At 40.7% G+C, this 15,886-nt stretch overlaps 1 pseudogene across 1 annotated transcript; it reads right to left on the bottom strand.

Moving 5' to 3' along the window:
* LOC102182345 lies at positions 7,585-8,714 on the bottom strand (annotated as a pseudogene). Its single transcript, XR_001919779.1, has one exon. The product of XR_001919779.1 is annotated as a POU domain, class 5, transcription factor 1 pseudogene (transcript).

Raw genomic sequence — 15,886 nt, 5'->3', positions numbered from 1 at the left:
GGGCATTATTAGAACTTTTACATTGTACAAAAAGAAACATACCACTAAATTTATGGATGTTTGGATGTTAGATACGTTTGGGATTTTCTTCAGTAATCCTTTTCTTTAGTGTCGACCCCCTGGACTATAGCCCACTAGGCTCCTCTCTGTCCATGGGATTCATACTGGAATGGGCTGTTATTCCCTTTTCCAGAGGACCTTCCCAACCCAGGGATCAAACCCAAGTCTCCTGCATTGTAGGCAGATTCTTTACCCTCTGAGCCACCAGAATTTTGATCTTCGTGAGTGGATGCAGATGTGGGATAAACCCCTCCTAGAATTATTTATTGCTTTTGTCAAACACAATTCATAGTGGGATTTATAAAACACAATGTTAATTATCTGTGAGTTGAAATATCATGGATTATAGTTATCTACATCAAATATGATTACCTGAGAATAATCAGACTGGACATGTATCTGACATTTCCAGCTTAATAAATGTAGCAGTGAGTTGATTTTGGGACTTCAGGTACTACAGTCGGTACTGAATGGTGTGTTTGAGAGGAAGTCAGTTTTTTTTTTCCTTAAGAAAAACCCCTAAGTCTTAACATTCTGGCTCTTTCTGTAGTCAAGAGGTTATCTCTCTCTTTACATTTCCAGTCTTTTTTTTTTGCTGTAGCTGCCAGTAATTTTGTGTTTAAAAAACTAATGAGGAATATATTTTTCAAAGGCGTGAATAAAGTTAAAATTCAAGATTTTGAATTGTATAAATATGCAACTAAGTTTCAAGATATTGCTGTTTTTCTTTTTTTCTGATAACATCTTTCATACATTGCAGTGCTTACAGTTTTCAGTACCTTTCAGAGAAAACATTTCAGTTTTGTATAATTTGTGGAATGTACATCAATAATGCAGATCGTCTGAGATTATTTTAGCTATACACCGTATCTGAATCATGGATCTCATACCTTGCAAAGTAGGTAGTCAGCACAGGTTTTAAGCCATTTTGAAATCTGCTACTTTTTTCTGAGGTGCCCTTTTTAGTTTACATTTAGAAACAAAAGATAACTATATAGACCTAACATCATATTCTGGTCTCCTTGTCCCAAATATAATTAATGGAATATGGATGTAAGTCAGGTTAAGATGTTTTGTCATTTTTAAAAAATACATTGTGTGCTCTGACTTTTTATGTGAACTAAAGTGAGATGATATAGTGATTTGACTTTAACTGAAGTTGAATGGCGCTTATCTTAATTCTGTCCACTTACAGAGTGAAGTCATACCTAGAATATGTTTAATTTTACTTATACAAGCCATTTCCATTTCAGTTGCCTTATTCTGTCTACTGCATTGTTCTTCCCAAGTCTGACCTCTGTTATGTTGAAATTATTCTAACACTGAACCTGTGATGTAAAAATGTATGATGTGCTACAAATTTTATTCATAATAAACTAAGTTATAGCCTATTGTAACCTATAAAACATTTCTTGTAAATCATCTAATTTATTTTTTCATTTATGTACAGTTTATGTAAATTTTAAAAATATTTGTTGTGATCTGTTCTATAAACATTCCCTTTTTCTTTTCCTTAAGTTTTATCTGCATGAAGGAAACTTGGGTTTTGCTTGTTGTATTAATTGGCCATTAAGCTAACTTAAGTACTCTACCTTCTTTTCAGTAGTTTAACTTTTTCTAGTTTTGTTCATATTCTAAATAAACGTTAAAATCATGCTTTTTATTTCCTACTTTACAAATAAATTCTCTAAGTTATTTACCATGTTATCTTTTCGTTTCTTTATTTTAGGTATTTTACTCCCACATTTCTAGTTCAATTAAATACAAGGTTTTAACTGAAATCAACTACAAAGGTCATCTGTAGTTGAAGGCTGCATACATAGTTTTAAGTGTTTCATTCAAAATAAATTTATTCCAGGAGGGAAAGAAAGGCCTTATGTTGGCTTTTATATGTATAGCTGTATACGTTTTGAAAGGAAGACATCTCTTTTCTGTTGACATGTTCTTTAAAGGCTTGTATTGTATATTGAATATGGTTAATTTTTCTGCACCTAAAAGTCTTGATAATGTATGCAAAAAGCTTTATAAACTTTTAAAATATTGCTATGCTTCTGATTACGGGAGTTTTAAAGTTTTGTTTTCTAAAATAAACTTAGAAAACCTGACTCCTGTATTTTAACAATTTGAATAACGAGTTCTGATCCCCTGTGTTTTCAGATTTCCTAGACACCTCTTCAGGTTTTCAGGACAGCTGTTTAATACCTCAAAAAAATTTATTTCAGTGAATTTGTAACTACTTCTACTGATTTTTGTTTAGTTTTTGACCTCTTTTTTGTAATCAAATTTATTGAAGTATGATTTTAAGTACAATGTGTGTGTATATGTATATAAATGTTTATTTATTTGGCTGTACCAGCATGTGGGATCTTTAGTTACAACATGTGAGATCTGGTTCCCTGACCAGGGATTACAACTGGGCCTCCCCCATTTAGAACACAGAGTCTTCCCTGGACCACCAGGGAAGTTCCTGAAGTACAGTAATACTTCACTTTGTACACTTAGGTGAATATAAGTTATATACTCATGTAACCACCCCTCCAAGAGATATTTCCATCATTCCAAAAAGTTCCCTTGGCCTCAGTTCTGGGCAGTCCCTTTCCCGCCCATCGCCTGCCAGCCGCTGATCTGCTTTGCTGCTAGATTCAGCCTGTTTTCTCTGCAGCTGTCGTGTAAGTGGGCTTGTACAGTATGTGCCCTTGTTTTCATTTCCCAGTCCTCCATTCCTCCCACCTCTAAAGGCTTTCTAGAGCTACTACAGGCAGACCTCAGAGATATTTTAGGTTCTTTCCAGGCAACTGCAACATAGCAAGTTACATGAATTGTGTTTCCCCAGTGCAGCGTGCGATAGCATTATGTAAAAAAAAATGTGAATACCTTAATTCTAGAATATTGCTGAAAGATGCTAACCATCATCATCTGTGTCTTTACTGAGTCAATCTGCTGGTGGAGGGCCTTGCTGTGATGTTGATGGCTGCTGACTCATCAGTGTGGTGGTTGCTGAAGGTTGGGCTGGCTGTGGCAATTTCTTAAAATAAGACAACAGTGAAGTTTGGTAGCACTCTGAAAAGTGAAAGTTGCTCAGTCAAATCCGACTCTTTGCAATTCTGTGTGCATGGAATTCTCCAGGCCAGAATACTGGAGTATTCTGAAGGAAGGTAGCCTTTCCCTTCTCCAGGGGATCTTCCCAACCCAGTGATCGAATCCAGGTCTCCCACATTGCAGGTGGATTTTTTACCAGATGAGCCACAAGGGAAACCCAAGAATACTGGAGTGGGTAGCCTATCCCTTCTCCAGCAGATCTTCCCGACACAGGAATCAAACCAGGATCTCCTACTGTGCAGGTGGATTTTTTACCAACTGAAGTATCAGGGAAGCCCACTTTGAAACTTCTTTTAAAGTTGGAATCAGTCTTCTCAAGCCCCGCCACTGCTTTATCAACTAAGTTTAGGTAATAATTCTGAATGCTTTGTTGTGGTTTGAATAATCTTCACTAGGAATAGATTCCATCTAAGGAAACCACTTTTTCCTCATCCATAAGAAGCAACTGCATTAACATTTTAGTGATTTAGTTCCATCTTCAGGGTCCACTTCTGTTTCTCTTGCTTCCACACATCGTGTTTATACACATTGGCAGTTACTTCCTCCCCCACCCCACCCCCCTTGAAGTTTTGAACCACTCAAAGTCATCCATGAGGATTGGAGTCAACTTCCAAACTCCTGTTAAGGTAGATATTTTGAGCCTTTGCCATGAATCACAAATGTTCCTAATGGGTTTTAGAAAAAAACACTAATAACCACTCACACTTATGTCAACATATCCTATTCCCTCTCCTGACTCTTAATGAAATTTATAGTTCAGCCAATTCTGGACACTTAAGAAAACTCATTACTGTGTTTTCATGGGTTTCTTCCATAATGCTACTTTAATCTGAAATCTTCCCAGTGCTGTGAAGGCTATCTTGCATCTTAGGTACAACTTAATAAAGCTGGAAATTTTTTTTTTTTAAAGCAGTCTAAAACCAAAATTCAGATTTGAGATGTCCTAGAATCTTTCATACACCAAGAGCCGAGTTTGGGCATAGAGAATCCAAGAGCTAGGAGGACTTTCAGACTTGGTTTAAGCTCACGATTTTATAGGGACGAATAAAGCGCAGAGAGAAGGCAATGGCACCTCACTCCAGTACTCTTGCCTGGAAAATCCCATGGGCAGAGGAGCCTGGTAGGCTGCAGTCCATGGGGTCCCTAAGAGTCGGACATGACTGAGTGACTTCACTTTCACTTTGCACTTTCATGCACTGGAGAAGGAAGTGGCAACCCACTCGAGTGTTCTTACCTGGAGAATCCCAGGGACAGAGAAGCCTAGTGGGCTGCCATCTATGGGGTTGCACAGAGTCAGACACTACTGAAGCGACTTAGCAGCAGTAGCAGAGCCCAGAGAAGTCAAATTGTCCTATGTCACATACAGGTAACTGGCAGAACCAAAACTTAACTGTCTCATCCCATTACAGTGCCTTTTTTTTTTTTTTAATCCTCTTTCTGTTGGGCAAGGAGCAGAATTTTACACAAATAAAAATTTTAAATAATTAGGTTATAATACCCAAACAAGAAAGAGAAACCAAAATAGAAAAACTATTTAAGTACACTAGAAAAATCACAGATAAAATACAAATATCTCCATGAACAAATATAAGCAGACTAAGTTTGCCAATTAAAGGAAATTGGGTTTGAAACCAAAACAATAGCGAGAATTCCTTGGCAGACGCCAGTGGTTAGGGCTGTGCACTTCACTGCAGGGTGTGTGGTTTGACCATTGGTCAGGGAACTAAAATCCTGTAAGTTATGGGGTGCTGCAAAAAAAAAAAACAAAACTAAATTTTGTAAAAGATGTTAGTAAAAGGATCTGGACAGTTTGAAATCAAAAGGGTAAAAAAAAAATGTGAAAGTGAAGTTGCTTAGTCGTGTCTGACTCTGCGACCCCATGGACTGTAGCCTATCGGGCTACTCCGTCCATGGGATTTTCCAGGCAAGACTGCTGGAGTGAATTGCCGTTTCCTTCTCCAGAGGATCTTCCCAACCCAGGAATAGAACCCGGGTCTCCTGCATAGCAGGCAGACGCTTTACTGTCTGAGAAAGAAAGCTGCAGTCATTTCAATTCAGGTGCTCAGTCATATCTGACTTGTGACCGCATAGACTGCAGCACTCCAGGCTACCCAGTCCTTCAATTCCTGGAGCTGTGGAAACTCATGTCCATCGAGTCGGTGATGCCATCCAACCATCTCATCCTCTGTCATCCCCTTCTCCTCCCGCCTGCAATCTTTCCCAGCATCAGGGTCTTTTCCAATGAGTCAGTTCTTCACATCAGGCAGCCAAAGTATTGGAGCTTCAGCTACAGTGGAAGCTCATCCTTCCAATGAATATTCAGGACTGATTTCCTTTACAATTGACTGGTTTGATCTTGCATTCTCAAGAGTCTTCTCCAACACCACAGTTCAAAAGCATCAATTTTTGAGCGCTCAGCCGTCTTTATGGTCCAACTCTCACATCCATACATGATTGCTGGAAAAACCATAGCTTTGACTAGTCTGTCCTTTGTTGGCAAAGTAATGTCTCTGCTTTTTAATATGCTGTCTAGTTTTGTCGTTTTTCTTCCAAGAAGCGTCTTTTAATTTCATGCGTGCAGTCACCGTTTGCAGTGATTTTGGAGCCCGAGAAAGTAAATAGATGGCAAATAGATGGGAAGTGACGCGACCAGATGCCATGATCGTTTTTTGAATGTTGAGTTTTAATCCAGATTGTTCTTTGTCCTCTTTCACTATCATCAAGAGGCTCTTTAGTTTCTCGTTGCTTTCTGCCATAAAGGTGGTGTCATCTGCATATCTGAGGTTATTGACATTTCTCCTGGCAATCTTGATTCCAGCTTGTGCTTCATTCAGCCTGGCATTTCACATGATGTACTCTGCATGTAAGTAAAATAGGCAAGGTGACAATATACAGCCTTGATGTACTCTTTTCCCAGTTTGGAGCCAGTCCATGTTCCATGTCCAGTTCTGTCGCTTCTTGACCTGCATACAGATTTCTTAGGAGGCAGGTAAGGTAATCTGGATTTTCCACAGTCTGTGGTGATCCATACAGTCAAAGGCTTTAGCGTAGTCAATGAAGCAGAAGTAGATGTTTTTCTGGAATTCTCTTGCTTTCTACATGATCCAATAGATGTTTGCAGTTTGATCTCTGGTTCCTCTGCCTTTTCTAAATCCAGCTTGAATATCTGGAAGTTCTTGGTTCAGCTTATGTAGTTATAAAAGTCATCAGAGGGGGTGTGTTCATTATGTAATCATAAAGTGAACCAAGAAGACAATCACAGTTTAAAACATATGCAAGTAAGTAAATGGCTAAATAAATAGAAGATAAATGTAAAAGTGATGAAACTTTCAGACATGAGACTGTCATCATGGTGGGAGATTTCAACACCTCTCTCAAGTACTGCTAGTTGAAGAAAACAGAAAATCAGCGAAATATAGGCTTGACCACCAGGGTGAAGCTGAATTCTGCACCCAGCAATGAGAGTGCACATTATTCTCAAGCACACGTGGGACATGTACAAGAGCTGACCATGTATAGGCCATAGCATTAGTCAATAAATTTCACCAGATGGTCACTACTGAAAGAAGAGTGATTATATTCTTTGCAGCCAAGGATAGAGAAGCTCTATACAACCAGCAAAAACAAGACTGGGAGCTGCCTGTGGCTCAGATCATGAACTCCTTATTGAAAATTCAGACTTTAGTTGAAGAAAGTAGGGAAAACCATTGGACAATTAAGGTATGACCTAAATCAAATTCTTTATGATTATACAATGAAAGTGACAAATAGATTCAAGGGATTAGATCTGATTGAGTGCCAGGAGAACTATGGATGGAGATTCATAACATTGTATAGGAGGTGGTGATCAGAACCATCCCCAAGGAAAAGAAATGCAAAAAGGCAAATGGTTGAGGAGGACTTACAAATAGCTGAGAAAAGAGAAGCAAAAGGCAGGGGAGAAAAGAAAAGATACAGCATCTCAATACACAGTTCCAATGAATAGCAAGGAGAGATAAGAAAGGCTTCTTAAGTGAACAGTGCAAAGACTTGGAGGAAAATAACATAATGAGAGAGACTGGAGATCTGTTCAAGAAAATCAGAGATACCAGGGGAACATTTCATGTAAAGATGGGCACAATGAAGAACAGAAGTGGTATGGACCTAACAGAAACAGAAGATACTAAGAAGTGGCAAGAGTGCACAGAAGAACTGTACAAGAAGAACAAAGTGATGAGTGATGTGAGGATTACAGTCAAGAGCATCACTGAACTTCACCTTCCCTCCAACCAGTTTCCCCAAACTCCCTGCCCCCACACCCATTGTGTTCCCAATTCCTTTCTTAGTGAATGAAAAACTTAATCCCAAAGCCCTAGTACAAACCCCAGGGTTCTCTCTCTAGCTCTCCCCTTCCTCTGCCCTCCATTCCTGGGGTGAGCAGGCACCTCAGTTTGAACGCATAGGAAAACCCAGAGCGGTGACAGACACCGAGGGAAAGGCCTCACCCTCAGGGAATGGGACCGAAGAGTACAGCGTAGTGAAATGAGGGTCCCGGTAGCCTGGGGTACCAAAATGGGGCCCTGGCTTCAGAGGAAAGGATACGGGTCCCCCTGCGAAAGGAGCCCCCGCAGCCTCAAAATCCTTGCGTTGAGAGTAGTCACTGCTTGATCGTTTGCCCTTCTGGCGACGGTTGCAGAACCACACTCGGACCACGTCCTTCTCCAGCCCGAGCTGCTGGGCGATGTGGCTAATTTGCTGCAGGGTGGGCTTCGGGCACTGCAGGAGCATGCTCTCCAGGTTGCCTCTCACTCGCTTCTGGATACTCGTCCGCTTTCTCTTTTGGGCCTGCACAAGGGTCTCTGCCTTGCATATCTCCTGCAGATTCTCGTTGTTGTCAGCTTCCTCCACCTTCTGCAGCAGGGGCCGCAGCTTACACATGTTCTTGAAACTGAGCTGCAAAGCCTCAAAACGGCAGATAGTCGTTTGGCTGAACACCTTTCCAAAGAGAACCCCCAGAGTGAGCCCCACATCGGCCTGAGTATATCCTAGGGTGATCCTCTTCTGCTTTAGGACCTTGGCAAATGGTTCAAGGTCTTTCTGAAGAGCTTTAATGTCCTGGGACTCCTCAGGGTTCGGCTCCAGCTTCTCCTTGTCCAGCTTCGCGGCGCCTGCGGGGGCGGCACAGGAGTCCAGGGAGGCCCCCTCGGATTTGCTCTCCACCCCGGCTCCCGCCTCGCCCTCGGGCTGAGGGTTCTCCAGGCCGCCTGAGGGCACCGGCCCCACTCCAACCTGCGGTGCACAGTAGGCCATCTCTCCGCACGTCATAGGGCGGGAGGCACGGGGGAAGCCCCCACACCTCGGCGCCGGGCACCAACCCCTGTACTATCTCCGACCCACCAGGAGGCCCTTGGAAGCTCATCCAGGTCCGAGGATCAACCCAGCCCGGCTCTGGCCCTCCTGGCCCATCGCCTCCACCGCCCAGCGGCGGCGAGAAGGCGAAATCAGAAGCGAGGTGTCCCGCCATGGGGAAGGAAGGCACCCCGAGCCGGGGGCCTAGAAAAACGAGGGATCTCCTAGAGACTCACAAGAAAAGTCTTAATGACCCCGATAATCACTCACCTAGAGCCAGACATCCTGGAGTGTGAAGGAAGTTAAGTGGGCCTTAGGAAGCATCACTATGAAGAAAGCTAGTGGAGGTGATGGAATTCCAGCTGAGCTGTTTCAGATCCTGAAAGATGATGCTGTTGAAGTGCTGCACTCAATATGCCAGCACATTTAGAAAACTCAGCAGTGGCCACAGGACTGGGAAAAGTCAGTTTTCATTCCAGTCCCAAAGAAGGGCAATGCCAAAGAATGATCCTCCCAGAGCAGGGATCAAAGTCTAGTCCCCTGCACTGGCCGGCGGACTCTTATCCACTGCACCACCAGGGAAGTTGGTTGCTTGTTGTTTAGCCATCCAGTTGTGTCCAACTCTTTTGCAACCCCATGGATTGGGATTTTCCAGGCAAGAATACTGGAGTGAGTTGCCATTTCTCTTCTCCACGGGATCTTCCCAACCCAGGGATCAAACCCGAGTCTCCTGCACTGCAGATGGACTCTTTACCCTTGAGCCACCGGGAAGCCCCACAGGGAAGGACCTCCTCTCAATGTTTACTGTTTCTTAATTGGCCTTACTATAATAAACATTTTAAAATGAGGAACTCGATGCCATGAAAAAATAAAACGTGATCTATAATTTTTGGATTTGCACTTGGTCACTGGATTCGATAATATTTTTCTAAGCAGCATGTTTTTTTTTAAAATAACTATTTCCATAAAAATAGCTAAAGTCATTTTCTGAGAAGAAAGCACCTTAGATGTAAATAATTTTCTAATCCTTAGCTTGCTCTGTTGGTTAAAATAGTGATATTTAGGATCAATAGCCATGGTTTTTATGACCACAAGAACTTTTAAATTACTGTTATTCAGTCCCAAATACACAGACTGTTAACTCTATATTTCCTGATAAAGCATGTTACAAAGTAATACAAGATAAGTGAACAAACCACTGCCTCTATCATCTGTCTCTCTACCTGTTAACCAAAGTCCATAATTTATTCAGATTTGCTTAGTTTTTAACCTAATATCCTTTTTCTGTTCCAGGATCTCACATTACATTTAGTTGCCATGTCTCCTTAGGCTCATCTTACTGTGACAGTTTCTCATTTTCCCATGTTTTTTGATGGCCTTGACAGTTTTAATGAGTACTCATCAGCTATACGACAGGATACCCCACTACTAAACCTCATCTGCTATTTTTCTCATGATTAGACTGGGTTAGGGGTTTATGAAAGGAAGATCACACAGGTAAAGTGCCATTTTCATCACATCATATCAAGGATACATAGAATCAGCATACTTTATGGCTGTTGATATCAGCCTTGATCACCTGACCGAAGTAGCATTTCTCAGGTTTTTTCTTCACTGGAAAGTGACTCTCCTCTGACCCTTTTCATTCTTTGGAAGGAAGTCACCATGCACAACTCACTTTTTCACCATTTACTTTTGGCAAAGTTTAATGTGCATGCCTTTCTGACTATAGATTAGTAGGAGACTTCTGTTTCAGTTTCAGTAAGATCCCCTGGAGAAGGAAATGGCAATGCACTCCAGCACTCTTGCCTGGAAAATCCCATGGACGGAGAAGCCTAATAGGCTACAGTCCATGGGGTTGCAAAGAGTCAGACACGACTGAAGGACTTCACTTTCACTTTCACTTTCAAGATTTTGTGTGGAACATTATAACTGAATACTAGAGCAGATTTAGAGAAAGTTTCCATGGGTAGAGTTATCTCTTGTGTTGTTGGAAGAGGATGTTTGCTATGACCAGTGCATTCTCTTGGCAAAACTCTGTTAGCATGTGCCCTGCTTCATTTTGTACTCTTAAAGCCAAACTTGCCTATTACTCACCAGCTATCTGTTGACTTCCTACTTTTGTATTCCAATCCCTTATGAGGAAAAGGACATCTTGTTTTGGTGTTAGTTATTAAAGGTCTTGTAGATCTTCAAAGAACCATTCAACTTCAGCTTCTTTGGCATTATTGGTTGGGGCATAGACTGGGATTACTGTGACACTCAATGGTTTGCATTGGAAACAAACCAAGATCATTCAGTCATTTTTGACATTGCACCCAAGTACTGGATTTCAGACTCTTGTTGACAAATGGGAGCTACTCCATTTCTTCTAAGGTCAGTTTTTACTCTAATCCCAAAGAAGGGCAATGCCAAAGAATGTTCAGACTACCACACAATTGCACTCATTTTACATGCTAGCAAGAGAATGCTCAAAATCCTTCAACAGCATGTGAATGGAGAACTTCCAAATGTACAAACTGGATTTTGAAAAGGCAAAGGAGCCACAGATCACACTGCCAACATCAGTTGGATCATAGAAAAAGCAAGAGAATAACAGAAAAACATCTATTTCATTGACTATGCTGAAGCTTTTGACTATATGGATCACAACAAACTGTGGAAAATTCTTAAAGAGATGGAAATGCCAGACTACGTTAGCTGCCTCCTGAGAAACCTGTATGCAAATCAAGAGGCAACAGTTAGATCCAGACATGGAACAATGGGCTGTTTTAAAATTGGGAAAGGAGTACATCAAGGCTGTATATTGTCACCCTCCTTCTTTAACTTATATGCAGAGTATATCATGAGAAATGCCAGGCTGGATGAAGCACAAGCTGGAATCAAGATTTTCTGGGAGAATATCAACAACCTCAGATATGCAGATGACACCACCCTTATGACAGAAAGCAAAAAGGAACTAAAGAGCCTCTTGATGGAAGTGAAAGAGGAGAGTGAAAAAGCTGGCTTAAAACTCAGCATTCAAAAAACTAAGGTCATGGCATCTGGTTCCATCACCCCATGGCAAATAGAGGAAAAAAATGGAAACAGTGGCAGAGTTTATTTTCTTGGGCTCCAAAATCACTGCAGATGATGACTGCACCTATGAAATTAAGAGACACTTGCTCCTTGGAAGGAAAGCTATGACAAACCTATACAACATATTAAAAAGCAGAGGCGTTACTTTGTCGAGCTTCCATGGTGGCTCAGACAGTAAAGAGTCTGCCTGCGATGCAGGAGACCTGGGTGTGATTCCTGCGTCGGGAAGGTGCCCTGGAGAAGGTATTGGCAACCCACTCCAGTGTTCTTGCCATGGAGGCAGGAGCCTGGCAGGCTACAGTCCAGTGGTCACAAAGAGTCAGACACAATTGAGCAACTAACACTTACTTTGCAGACAAAGGTCTGTATAATCAGAGTTATAGTTTTTCCAGTAGTCACGTACAGATGTGAGAGCTGGACCATAAAGAAGGTTGAGCACTGAAGAGATGATGCTTTCTAACTGTGGTGCTGGAGAAGGCTGTTGAGAGTCCCTCAGATACCAAGGGAGTCCTGAATATTCTTGGAAGGTCTGATGCTGAAGCTGAATCTCCAGTACTTTGGCTACCTGATGCAAAGAACTGACTCATTGGGAAAGACCCTGATGCTGGGAAAGATTGAAGGCAGGAGGAAAAGGGGATGACAGAGGATGAGATGGTTGGATGGCATCACTGGCTCAATGGACATGAGTTTGATCAAGCTCTGGGAGTTGGTGATGGACAGGGAAGCCTGGCGTGCTGCAGCCCATGGTGTCACGAAATTGGACACGACTGGGTGACTGAACAATAACAGCAACTGGGAGGATCATGCATGATGCAGTCCAGCTAAGCCCTTGCGCCACAACTACTGAGCCCGTGTCCTGCAACTGCTAAAGCCCTCGTGCCTAGAGCCTTGCTCTGCAACAAGAAAGAGAAGCCACGCACCACAGTGAAGAGAAGCTCCCACCACAGCTAGAGAAGCCCACACACAGCAATGAAGACCCAGCACAGCCAAAAACAACCAGAACAAAACAAAAGCAGGCAGTCTGCTTCTGGTTCAAGATGGTGGAACAGGAGGACATCCTCACCTCCTCCGAGAACACCAAAATCGCAACTAGCTGTGGAACAACCATTGACAAGAGAGTGGTGGAACCCACCAAAGAAAGATACCCCACATCTAAAGACGAAGAAGAAGCCGCAGCAAGATGGTAGGTAACTTATAAGTAAATTAAAATTATTAATAGTTTTTGATAAATAACAATTAAGAGCTTAGCTTTTTATGAAAGAAAAGATGAACTCTGATAACTTTCTTCTGTATATAATACAGAAAATACATATATCATACACAGGTAACCAGAAGTTGACTATATGGTATATTTAAATAAAATCAGCAGACAAAAAATCGGGATGAAATATATTGCATCATTAATTGTGGCTGTCTTTGAATGATGGATATATTGTTGGGCTTATGTTTTTAGCATCTAGAATGATGACAGCAACATTTTTAGTATTAAAAAGGTTTTTACTTCATACTACTTCAACATGGTTATATAAGATCTCTGAATCACCCAAAATATATTTCAAGTGAGGTGATACAATAGCATTTCCCCCTCATTTTTTTGCTCTAAACCTTTTTTTCCTTCAGAAGCATAGTGTGCTTGTGTCTTTGCCACCCCATGCACTGTAGCCCACCAGGCTCCTCTGTCCATGGGGATTTTCAGGCAAGAGTACTGGACTGGGTTGCCATGCCCTTCTCCAGGTGATCTTCTGGACCCAGGAATCAAACCAGGGTCTCCTGCATTGCAGGCAAATTCTTTACCAGCTGAGCTACCAGGGAAGCCCCTGGTAAGCAAATTACTCTATTCTTATTCCTGTTTTAGTTTCCCAGTTAAGTATATTTTACATAAATTTCACCTCACTAGTACCATTTTTTAGGGTCACATTGAATTCTAATTCAATTCCCCAGGTTATTAGACATGCTGTCTAATTTTGTTTTCACAATTTTTCATCCAAATACCTAATAATCACAGGTAGTACCCATTGTAATAATCCCAATTCAAAACCATAATTAACCATAAATAAGCAATGCAGTCAGTAAATTCAAATCTGAATAGGGTTTCCTTATGAATCTGTTGTTCATTCGCTCAGTCATGCCCAACTGTTTGCGACCCCATGACTGCAGCACTCCAGGCAGCTCCTGCCCATCAGTGATACCATCCCATCAGCTCATCCTCTGTTGCCCCCTTCTCCTGTCCTCAATCTTTCCCAGCATCAGGGTCTTTTCCAATAAGTAGGCTCTTTGCATCAGGTTACCAAAGTATTGGAGCTTCAGCATCAGTCCTTCCAATGAATATTGAGGGTTGATTTCCTTTATGATTGATTGGTTTGATCTTGCAGTCCAAAGGACTCTCAAGAGTCTTCTCCAGCACCACAGTTTGAAAGTATCAATTCTTCGGTGCTCATCCTTCTTTATGGTCCAACTCTCGCATCCGTATATGACTACAGGAAAAACCATAACTTTGACTACACAGACCTTTGTTGACAAAGTATTGTGTCTGCTTTTTAATACGCTGTCCAAGTTTGTTATAGCTTTTATTCCAAGGAGCAAGTGTCTTTTAATTTCATGGCTACAGTCACCATCTGCAGTGATTTTGGAGCCCAAGAAAATAAAGTCTGTCACCATTTCCATTTTTTCTCCATCTATTTGCCATGGGGTGATGGAACCAGATGCCATGATCTTAGTTTTCTGAACGTTGAATTTTAAGTCAGCTTTTTCACTCTCCTCTTTCACCTTCATCAAGAGGCTCTTCAGTTCCTCTTCACTTTCTGCCATTAGGGTGGTGTCATCTGCGTATCTGAGGTTGTTGATATTCTCCCAGCAATCTTGATTCCCATTTGTGAATGAATCTTGATTCATCCAGTGAGGCATTTTGCATGATGTACTAAGTGACCTCTAAATAGCTAATGAACCAAAGGGTAAAGTCCTTAAAGCCTAGGAATTTAAAAAAGAAAAAAAAAAAAGCCTAGAAATAATTTTCTCTCTTTATACTTAATACAGGTTTCATCTTTTGAAAGCAGCAAATTCAGATAAACCACTTCTTTATTTTTCCGCGAGGCATGCAGGATTTTCATTTCCCAACCAAGGACTGAAACTGTGCCTCCTGTATTGGTAGCGTGGAGTCTAAACCGCTGGACCGCCAGGGAAGTGCCTGTGATTTTCTTAAAGTCTATTTATTTGGCTGCACTGGGTCTTTGTTGGGCACACAGGAGCTTCAATCTTTATTGCAGTGTGTGGGATCCAAAAAATGCCACTACAGATACAATGCTTCCCTTGAGTATACCTGGGCCCTGACTTTAAAAGGCTATAGGCACATTTGGGTGTGTTTACTAGAGGTGGTAATGTCCTCTTTTTAATTATGGTGTGTTCCAAAGACACTACTGGAAAAGCTAAATTTAGTCACAAGTGACATCAATATATGTGGAATACAATGACTGGTTAAAATTGCCACTCTCTTTTCTTCCTCAGAGAATTGCCTCTTTTAAAACACTGACTTTAAATATGTTAGAATATTAGATAGCGTTTTACTGTTGACAGAAGTATATAATAAGAAAATCAACAAAAAATGATAGTGCTATAAAAATAATTGTGTAAATACTATATTCATTTGATATATAAAACTTTAGGTGATTAGTTGTATTAAAGTTTGTAATTTAAAATGCTTAGAATAAGAAAATATGCTTCTTTTGATTAGATAGCATAATTGATACCAGCCCAGAGTTATGACCAAAGATGTCCAAAAAATCTCTGCATCTTGATACATGTAAATTTACTTCATTTTACTTTATATATTATTAGTTTTCATAAATATAGCCCAATTTATCTATTCTTCACTGATAGCTTAGTGTTTTATTTCCCAAACTGTTTCAAAGTTGCAAAGAATATTATATATCATACAGTCTACTTTTGTTCATGTGCAAGAATTTCTATAGTGTCTAAAGTAAATTTGCTGGTCTAGAAGCATATTTTCTTTCTTTCTTATACGTTTTTTCCTATGAAATATGTCAAACATCCTAACAAACATCGTATGATATCTATGCATCATTTAAAAAACAGTACTTAGTGTCATACCAGTATATCTACTGACTTGCTTAAAATAATGTTTGAGTTATAAAAGAAGTAATTTAAAAATAATTTTTTAAGTTAAAATTAATAGTAATGAAAGCATTTCCTATGAATATCTATGATTTCCATCCATAGCATGTAAAGGGAAATTTATAGCTTTTAGTATGTTTTTTGAGGAAACAAGATTTAAAAATAAACACAGTAAGGATTCAACTCAAGAAAT

Source organism: Capra hircus, chromosome 20 (genome assembly GCF_001704415.2).
Source record: "Capra hircus breed San Clemente chromosome 20, ASM170441v1, whole genome shotgun sequence".
Taxonomy (NCBI): Eukaryota; Metazoa; Chordata; class Mammalia; order Artiodactyla; family Bovidae; genus Capra; species Capra hircus.
Note: the sequence above shows the minus strand (reverse complement) of the source record. Positions and strands in the feature narration are given on the sequence as shown.